At 39.1% G+C, this 11104-nt stretch overlaps 1 protein-coding gene across 6 annotated transcripts in view; it reads right to left on the reverse strand.

Annotated features, from left to right (window-relative positions):
• The window catches only part of ptk2aa (protein tyrosine kinase 2aa), a 68682-nt gene that overhangs the window by 44945 nt on the left and 12633 nt on the right, over window positions 1-11104 (reverse strand). For all 6 annotated transcript variants that reach the window (XM_067612818.1, XM_067612817.1, XM_067612816.1 and 3 more), the window contains exon 2: window positions 5903-5929. The gene's annotated coding sequence lies outside the window, so the exon portion shown is untranslated. The remainder of the gene's footprint in view (window positions 1-5902; window positions 5930-11104) is intronic.

Below are 11104 nucleotides of genomic sequence, written 5' to 3' on the forward strand. Positions count from 1 at the left end.
AGTACTGAATCAGAGGAGATTAAAGGAAACTAAAGAAGACTAAAGAAACCAGGAAATATTCACATTTAAGAAGCTGGAATCAGAGAATTTAGACATTTTCTGCTTTAAAAAAATGACTCAAAAAGATTATCAAAATAGTTGGTGATTTATTTAATAGTTGGCAACTAATCAATTGATCGACTAGTTGTTGCAGCTCTAGTGAAATGTGAAAAAACTGAAAAAAAAATGCTCATCATTATTTCTTAAAGCACAATCAGCAGTCCAGAAGCCAAAAATGTAGAATTCTCTGTCATATATGACAAAGAAAAGCAGTAAATCCTCACATATCAGAAGCTTGAGATAGGTTTGGCATATTAACTTCAAAAATGAGTGAAATACTATGTAGTAGACTGTATAACTGACTGATGCTACATGTTTTCTTCTCCGCTCTGCTGTCAGTTACAGTTCGAAGCACTTGTGATGTTGTGGACGTGAATCCTGTCCTACTCGAAATAAACACTGTACAGCAGCTCTTGACGTCACGTAATACTGCAGCGAGATGACAAACACTGAACAATGAGACACCGGAGAGAGAAATAAAAAGAGTGACGTGCAGTCCAGGTCAAGGCTCGATGTGTAAGCACCCAAATCTAGAACAGAAAGAAGACAATGCACCTTGGGTAGCCATTTTTCCTGTCGAAGCCCTGACATTGACACACTTCCTGGAATTTCATGGCAACCACCTCTTCTAGGGTTGTGTGTGGCATGTGCGTGTACAGATGTGATCCTGACACTGTGTGGAGAAAGATATCGAGATATCTCGCTGACTCTCTTTTTCTCCTTCCTCTACTTCCTGTTTTTCTCCCCTCTCTCCTCCATTAAAGGAAAATTGATATGCTCTAGCAGGTAATTACACCTGAGAGACAGACAGAGAGAGCGGATATACAAACACAAACACACACACACACACGCATAAACACACACACTTAACTCGGAGGAAAGACTGTAAAGTTGTTGAAGGATATATTACAGCAAAGACAAAAATGTGCTCGAAAGTTACTTTGCCAATTTCAAATGGTAATGACTTTTATGTCGACAAATCACTCCACTGGCTTTCAGCACTCCAACCTGTCTCTCTGTCACACACCCACACACACACACTTTTGCAGAGCACCGGTAGCCTTGGCGGTACACTAAGTCAGTTCCCATGGAGTCAGATGTCACACTGCAGAGGGGCTTCATTCTAATTATGTTTGTTCCAGTGAATGTGTGTTAAAAAGAGATTTCATTCATACCTCTGTCCCAACACATGGGGAAGGGGCTGCAGCCACTTGTCGCCATGGAAACACATGTCTGTCCCTGCCTGTGTCTGTCTGTGCCGACGACAGACAGGCAGCTTGTGGCTTCACAACCACGCATCACACAGACAACACATGCAACACACTTCTTGTGTGCAGATGTTACATAAATAAACACACACTAAGACCCTGACACAACTGCGAGGAAACTCAAATAATAATACACACACACACACACACACACAAACACACAAACACACACACAGACAGTCTCCGAGGCAGAAGTCTCCGACTTTTGTCAACAGCTTGGTTTTGCCAACAGTTTCTTCCAGAAGGATAACAGCAGAAATCCTCAAAAGGTCAATTTTTCTGGTCTTTGTAGAGAGTCTGAAGATGCTACAGAAAACACTTCAACAGCAGGAGGAGAGGATACATAATTTTCAGCTTTGATCGATCTGGAAAACAGGCATATCCTGTTAAAAATTCTTCCTTTAAAGAGTCTACTCTGTTGAGTGTTTTGAATCTTTTCCTGGAATATCCCCAGAGATGTAAAGTCACTTTCATCCACAAACTCCTCGTCCACTTCTCTTTTATTCCTCAGCGACGCCTCTCTTGATAACAACACACTGTTTGTTTATCGGCCGATTTCTGCCCCATGCCTGCACTCCATAGTTACACAGTTGCCGCGGAAGTGTCAAGCGGCCATCGCTTAGGAGAGGGTTCGGGTTATTTCCCCTCAGTGTAGTCCCCGTGATGGTGAGAAGACTGCTCCTCCAACAAAAGTTTCACAGCCAAATCCAACTTCTATAATGTTGATCAAATGCACATTCACTCGGTTAGTGGTCACACAGACGGAGAGACAATTACTGTTCTCAGTGGGAAATAAACAGAAATTTATCTTCTTCTCTGGGAAACAGAAAGTGAGGAGAAAGAGTGCGCCAGACAAACAAAAGCAACAGAGACAGAGAGGAAGAGAGAGGCAGAGAAGTGCAGAGACACAGCGATTGTTTCGGGATGAATGAGAGGAAAAGGAGGACAGAGCAGAGCAACTGAAAGTTGAGTGGGGAACGAGAGAGGCTGCTAGAGGAGCAGGAGGAGCCAGAAACTATTAATATGCTAATCTCGCTGGTCTCTTGTGTTCATTGAAAAGCCCCTCCCACTTGTGTTTATGAGGCTGACCTCAGAACAGCCCGTATGCTGGACTAATAACAGAAAAAAAGAGAAAAATCCTTTTAATTAACTACTCAAAGAACTTAATATTGAGCAGATAACTATTTTATTCGCTGAAGATACAACAAAAAACAGACAGAAATGTAAAAATAAAACCAGGACAGAAATAGTTATCTATTACTGATCAGAAGTATAAAACTAGATCTGCATCATCTCCCACTGTACACACACTCCTCCCAAAACCCACAGTTTGATAACAGGCATGATCAAACCTCTAAGGCAAGCTGTCAACATCCCCTGCAGGACCTACACTGGATTCTGCTTCTGGTCCAAACCCCAGACAGGACAAATCAGATTGGTCTTTCTTTTCTAACAGAATATATTAAAATAAATAAATCAAATGGAAAATATTCTCCCAAAGGCAGAAGAGAAAGAGACGAGCAGCCATTGCCCTAGCTGTGCCTGGCATGTAAACTAGCAGCTGCAAGCAATATCCCGATCACTCCACTTCCAAACGCCGAGGTTTCAATCACACTTCATAATGCACTTTCGCTCAACCTGTTCTTTGAGTTCATGCTATCTTCACTGCTATCTCTCACAAAGGCTTGTCTCCAAGGCAGCGTGCCTTCGATATCCTACGAGCAAGTGGCACCTATTGCTCTCAGTGTAACTACTAACCAGATGCCAGCCTCCATTAATCAAATGGACATTTATATGGCTGGAGACGTCCTCAACTGAAGAGCTGAACAGACTTCAAGGAGTTACTGCACACGTAAGATGATTCACAAAGCCAATGCACAGAAACTTGAATCTTTAATGCTGCCTTACGCATAAGACAAGCTTAATGAACACTGTTTAATGTGTGTGTGTGTGTGTGTGTGTGTGTGTGTCGCACGTGTATGCGTTTCCTATAATTTGTGCTCCATCTCAGGCACTGGCCATTGTTACAAAAATCTGGTGGAAGCAGGGGGGTTTTAGTAATGTGTGTGTGTGTGTGTGTGTGTGTGTGTGTGTGTGTATGTGTGTGTATGTATGTGCGTGTGTGGACTATTGAAAGCCTTTTGTCAGAGGGCCGGATGTTGCCATGAATGAGAAGAGCTCTTTTGGGACTGAGCCAAAGTCTCTCTCCCTCTCTCTATCTTGATTTGTGCTTATAAACATCATTATTTTAACAGGGGAGGGAAATGCAACACCTATAACCTACTAAATGCAAATAAATACTGAAAGGTGCAGATAATCCTCTGAACTGTAACAGCTACTTTGATGTATCCGTGCATGTTTTATCAGTGAGCTATCAGTGTGTTCACATCTAAGCCTTGAAGTTAAAATACAAAGGCAATTTGAATTACAAACGTTTTTCACATTAAAAATGCAAAATGTTTTCCCTGCTTGTAATCTACATTACTCTTCACCTTATTACCCCCCTGTCAGAACTAAATGCAGTGATGAAAATGTGTTGATATTTAGTCATAACTCATTTATTACAGACTATGTCAAGTACAGCTCCTTCCCTTAGTGTGTAATACTGTATTTAGGTTGTAATTAAGTTCCATTGTTGTTAAAACACATTTTATTTTAGTGTCAAGCCTTCTTAAGTAATTGACAGTAGACATAATTTAACATCATCTCAAAATTTGGGTTTTAGTTCTGCATGTCCTCTGGCATTTAAAAGAAAGTCTCTTGAGTAAATATAAACTTAGAAAAACTAAAACTCTTGAAGACACAACCAGAAAACACAATTAAACAAGTGAATCTAAACATATGATCAAATAAAGCATAAAAAAAACCAGTAATTATCACTGAAACACAATCCCAAATTGGGCTTCTGTATTACCAATTCCACTTTTATTTCCTTACGTCCTTTACTGCTGGCAACAAATACTGTTAAATAATACTCCGGAGAGAAATGACAAGGTGGAAAATGTCAGATGAATAAATTACTCTGGCTGATACTTGAAGTGAATAAACAGCATTTAAAACATGTCACTGTAGTTGTGGACGGCCAAATTCTAAATAGCATTACAAGATTCCCTGCGTTATACAACAAAAAAAAAAAAAAAGGTGCCATAGCTGTTAACAAGGCAGCACAGTGGTAACTTAATTAATTAGTTATGACTGGGCAGTGAGGTCTACTTTCATGGTGTGATGATGCTACAACATGTAAACATGCTCCCCTGCTGCTGGGACTTTTAGCTGTCTTGAAAGAAACATATTTTGTCTCTGTTATCTACAGTGTGAAGATTACAATTAGTCACACACTTTATCTAGAGCGATGTTCAGTCTCTGACTCACTGCTGTCTCCACTAATGAGACCAAAACACGCTCACGCACACGTAAATAGTCCCCACTCTCTGTTTTCTCTCTTGTTTAGATGTCTTATGAAATCTAAAACATGACTCACATATCAACACATCATTAGTGTATGGTGCTTATTAGCTCAGGCTGTCAACAGAATCACACACACACAAAAGTGCATTCAGTAAAGAGCAGACAACAAAAACGGGGATTTATTCATCTTGTATCATGCCTAACTTTTGTGGATAATAACTGGAATTAATCTGCAGATGTTCCTGTTCAAGATTAGATCAAACTTTTATATATATGTCAGTTGTTGAGCCACGATCAAGGCCAAAATGTCGTCTGCAATAGACTAGGTAAGCTTTGTTTTTAGCCTAGCTGATTGCCGGAAATGCCTTTTGCTAAGTGTTACAATAGGCTCATAAGGAATCTTATTATTTATTTGAATTCACAACACAATCCGTTCCCAAGGTACCGAAATTTGGCACCGATTGATCTAACATGGCAACAAGGCATGATTGGTTTTCCCTAGTGGAGAAAAGATTCCAAACTGAAGCTGTTGTTGATCATTTGCAGCCCCTGCTGGCTGGTTAAGAGGAATGAGGGGTCATCACTCAGTGGCGGTATAAAACAGAGACGTCAATGGTGGTATAAAATAGGTTTTTCAAAAATTGTGAATCAGAGCAACCACAAGAGGTCCTTGTGCATAAAGTCATAAACTTGCACAAAAAATGTTAGGCTGATGGGTCCAGTAGTATGTGAAATTAGTAGATGCACACATGAACACACACACACACGACCAAACGCATGATCCCCACCAGGCATAATAATTAACCATAAATAAACCCAAATGAATAAACTCATAATTGTGACAGTTGTTCACGGTGCATTTACCTCTATGTGAACAGTGCCCTGAGATAACTTCTGTTGTGGTTCGGCGCTATATAAATCAAGCTGAATTGAATATAAGTGTTAAAATAATACTGAAATGAAACTATTCCTCGTCTGTTCACCATTAGGGACCCCTGGGGGTCACCTGACGCTGCTTGAGCCGCTGCTACCAACTGTGTGTGAGTGAATGAAGCAGCTGTATGATCATTAGATCATCAGTGCTGTAGCAGCTGTGTGCAAAACAACATGAGTGTCCAGCTACTCACCTGTGTAGTAGGCAATCCTGGAAATATCTGAAAGACAAACGGAAAAAATGAGTTAATTTACTTGTTAAATCATGAGCCACTGCATAAAGAAATCATCAGATCAGTTCCACAGCAGGTGATTTAAAATTAACTGTTCATTGGGTATATTTCAAAATAGATCAATATCCTGATGAAAAAGCTACAGGATATTGATTGAGAAAAATCTATATCTCATTGTTACGTGATTTACCCAAACCAAGCTAGTTTAAAGAGCTAATTAAAAGGGGAGAAATGCCAAAGAACAGCTATTCTTGATGTGTTCAGGCCTTGCAGCTGTGAGATGAGGACGCTGGACTTCAGCTTCATCTACCCTCTTAACTTTATTTAAAAAGGTAAACTACAAGATGATATTTGATGTAATGGTTTTAGATTTTGCATGCCTTTACACTTTTGAACACAACCGTATAATATCTGGTGTTAAAGGCTAGTGCTTCAATGATTAGTCTATTTATTGATTGACAGAAAATTAATCAGCAACTATTTTGACAATCGAATAAACGTTTTAGTAAATTTTTTTAAAAAGGAAAAATGCCAAATATTTGCTGGTTGCAGCTTCTCAAATGTGAGGATTTGGAACTTTTGTGTAAACTGAGTATCTATTTTTGACATTTCATTTGAAAAAACGAGATATTTGAAGACATCAGTTGGGTTTTAAGAAATAATAACTGTTTTCTGACATTTTATAGACAAATAATAATGAAAATAATGGTTAGCTGCATCCTTAGTTATGGCTAGAACATGCTCATTTGGCTGCATGTAGGCTATTTCCTTTATATGTATAAGAATGTTGAATTCAACATGTTGAGTTTACATGTTTTTTTATTCCCTGTTTTGAACCCCCCTTCCAACAGGAGTTGATTCAACCAATCAGCTCGCTTGCCGTGCAGGTCAGCATGAGGAGCTGTTTTGATTTCGTAGGTGTGTGCATTGGCTTCTCTGCAACATACTGTTATACTCATAACGGTCTTCTCTGCATAAACCTGCGCAGATGTTTTTGTGTATCTTTGGAGAACCATAAATCCAACTTTGTCAATTTGCTTTACTATTTTTACTCTTTATTTTGTAGGACAGGCAGCTCTGACATGATTCATTGTGGTTAGTGGGGGCTTTAAGGGACTTGCCGTTAAAATGTTTCTCAAACTGAGCATTTTGCATTTTTTACACTTTTTTTTTTTGGATAGAAAAACTTTGTATACCAGGCGTATTGCACAGGCCATGTAAAAAGATATATATTTGGACACAAAGTTCAATATTTCCATGCTAAATACTGCACAAAATGCTCATTTGATTGTACATTGGTAGAAAAAGCGGCTGCCGTATTATTGAGCAGCTAGGTACATTACACTGATACAGCTCCCAAACTCCCACAGGAAGCCCAGTAGAAGCCTTCTGGGTACTTGACACCCAGTTAGAGCAGTGATATAGCTGTGTGTAGGCAGAGGTCAGGAGGATAAGTACCTAAGTGCTATAGACACCCTGATGTACACACATATACATTCATGCACACAAACACACACACATACACGGGGTGAAATCACAGCAGGGGTCATCAGTGAAGATGATGTAATGCTAAGAAGAAAAAAACCCAGCAAAAGGAAATGCCAACAAGGTGACTCATGTGTGTGGATTATCTACAAGCCCTTTGTAATATGAAACCAGGAGCAGTGTGTAGGTGTGTGCGTGGTAGTGGCAGCAGGAAGGAGGTGCAAATATGACACCGTTAAGATAAGCACTGACAATCTCCAGTAACATTTTACAGTATTTGCAGTTTTAACACAACATGCACAACTTTGCACAACACCAGTTTACTGATCCATGAATTTACAGGAACACAAAGTTAATCTCATTTCCTCGTGTATCATCCCTTCCATAAGTAAGGAAAAGACGAACATTATAATAAATGGTTGAACTATATCTATATCCTAAGTGCCTAAACCGGATCACAGTAAACTGATCTGGGCTGTTTTATGATTTAGAATCTGCCTCAAAGTGTCTATAATTACATCTAGATAGATCTGAAACCTACAGACACCATCTGTCCTGTAGATAGCTTCACTCTGCCTGTTTGTCTTTCCCGGTGTAAGTGAAGTGCTGTGCAGCCTGAGATCTGCAGCCCTGCTGGCACTGCGGTGGTCTAAACTCCATAGGTGACCTTTCAAGTCTGAGAAACAAGATGAGACAGCACCTGAAGAGGCGGAAAAAGGCAGTCAAACTTCATTAAATGACTGGTTAGAACACATTTTACACATATTGTCAGCCTTCATACTTATTTAATTCAGCTTTTGGCTCTTTTTAACTGACATTTTGTGATTCATAACATACAATTTATTGATATAAATCATTAGGAACACCACAAACTATAGTTCACTATATGAATTTTCTCAATGAAATATTCTGCAGGAGTCCCAGCATGGTGCTAATTACAGATCAGCCTGTTTAACAGCCTCCACTGCACATATTTTAAAAAGGGGGCCCTCGGTCTCTCTAGAGTGTGAACACACTTGCCACTAGACTGGCAGGCAGCCCAAAACACCTGCTCCTCAAGCTGTCCTCAAGATCCACACAGACACACAGAGGAGAGGAGCAATGATTCATTTTACAGATTTATACAAAAATGTTATTGCCTATCCCTACAATTATTTAGTATTTGTTGTAAAATTGACGACATCTTGTAAAAGTCCACATTCTGAATCTGAAGATAAATCCATGGCACAATATCCTCTCACTAACACCAGCTGTTTTCCTACTGTGATTGTGGCATACGCACACAGTGGAGTACAAGTAAAATGAAAAGGGGAGTTCAAGCAGCACAAATCCTGCTGCACAAAGTCTTGCGCCAAAACACAAACAGTTGCCCTCAGAATTACATCTCTGCTCACTGAAGAAGACAAAGAAAACTACTGATAAACAAATGTGGGTGTGTGTGTTTATCACAATCCTGAGAGTTTAACATTCAGATTTATATACTTCTGTATTTGTTTAATACTTGTTGGCCCTTTTTGTTTGGCATATATTGCTGTTTCTCTATCAAGGACAGAATGAGAATGAAAGGTGAGTATGTGGGTGCTCTTGCTCAGCTGTTATTACTGCACACGCTAAAACACAAAAATAGAAAGGAAACTGTAAATTGCGAACAAACTCACCTTTACAGACAAATAAATCTAAACACAGACACAACAAAAAACACTGTTGAAAGTCTCAATGTCTGCAAGCTGTGTATAATTGTGACTTAACCACAGGTTTTTTGGTATGGGTAATTAGATGGAACAATCAAAAGACAGTCTGCTCTGCAGTGATGTCTTAAATACTGGTCTTTGATCTGTAGTTTTCTGGAAATCATAGTTTAAGGGAAGTCAAAGGGTATTTCTTTGCTAAGGATAGTGGTGTGCTTTAAACAGACACAAATGAAACACAAAACCGTCACAATCTGAGGGGTTCAAAAGCATGAATTTGACAATATTAAAACATAAAAAGGTCTGCTGCTCAGTTGAAGAACAAATTCTCAAACGAAATCACTGTTATTAAAGCAAAATGTGTGTTTTAAAATCACGACTTGATATTTTTCCTCTATTTCTAAGTAGCAGCTTCCATTGCATTTGTATGTTTGTGTCCAAGAACTTTGCACCAGGCTCAGATTCAGTTTGTGGTGCTCTGAATACACATGTTTATGTAGAATAGAAAGGCTGAAGCAAGGAATAGAGACAGATGTTCTCTTTCCCATAAAAAAAACATATTTATATATATATAACAGTTCTCCTGCAGGAATTGAATGAATTAACCTGAGGAGAGCAGTCAGCTGTTCTGCCTCGTTGCTCTGTGTGTAATGGTTAACCTTCAAGCTGAGCTGGCACACACTGATGTATGTGTGTGTGTGTGTGTGTGTCTTTGACCCTATGGACAAAGGGGTGTTACTGGAGCGTGCAGTCTCACGATGCAACAACATAACGCCTGAGGCACCAATCACACCTGCCAGTCACACACACAAAACAAATGCACAGTGGTGTGTTTGTACTTTAAATTATATATTTGTTGGCGAAGGTTTTAAGCAAAGTTTCAGCCTTGACATATAATTTTATACAACCCAGGGCAAGTCAGTGTTTTTCATGACTCAATTTAGAGTGGAAAAGATAAATAATACCGCTGTGGTCTGCTGAGTTCTGTGTAGATATGGCTGCAAAGATAATGTATTCAAACAGAATCACATGTGCTTTTTCTCCTGTCATTATTCACATTCAGATAAACATTGTGCAATTATTCAAAACCTGTCACACCGACATCAAATAAAATGCACTGCAGACACACACACACACACACGCGCGCAGATGATGCATAAGTCTAGATAAGTCCTACACGCATGCAACATAATAAGGTCACGTAAACGCATGACTGCTCATACACATTTATCTGCAAAAGCGCACACACTGTGACACACACACATTCACCCGAGTGTGTATAGTTCAGGTGCAGTGATAAAGCTAACTGGTTTACTGGAGCGGCACGCACGTTTATGTATCACACTCGCACCAGATACACTATGTATAATTCAACACAACAGATTTGGGACGGGTGAACTGGTGAGATAGCTAAAGCTCTGAGTTGATTTTTTTTTTTAAATGATATCAGTCTCTTGTTTTTTTAAAATATGCAAAATAAACCAATAAACCAATTAAAGTCCAGTCCCAGTTGAGGAAAAGGCATATATTTACACTTGCTTATCCACTGAAAAAATGATTTTTTGTAGAAGAAGGAAATCAAATGCAACATGAAATATTGAAATCTAAAGGCGAGCTAATGCCTCTTAGATTCTGAATGAGAGCAAACATAAAGGAAGCTGGTTTACGCGGCTAAAAATTAGCGTCGGAATTTTATTGAAAGCGCAATACGACCTACTGCAGACTTAAAAAAACATTTTTGTTTGGTACAGATCCCTGCAAAAATCACACCCTAATCATTTTAATATGTTTTTTCAATGAAAATGAGAATAATGATGTAAAAATGATCGTTCCCTTTAATATCGCAAATGGAATATCAGTCAAAATAATTGCAATTAGATTTTTTTTTTTTTAAAATCGTTCAGCCTCACTAAAAATGAATACTCAGTTCTGATTGGCCAATGAATGCGAATCATCACTGCTCTCAGGTTTACGTTCTGCTAGATCGTAG

The sequence above is a fragment of the Thunnus thynnus genome, chromosome 15, assembly GCF_963924715.1.
Source record: "Thunnus thynnus chromosome 15, fThuThy2.1, whole genome shotgun sequence".
NCBI classification, from domain to species: domain Eukaryota; kingdom Metazoa; phylum Chordata; class Actinopteri; order Scombriformes; family Scombridae; genus Thunnus; species Thunnus thynnus.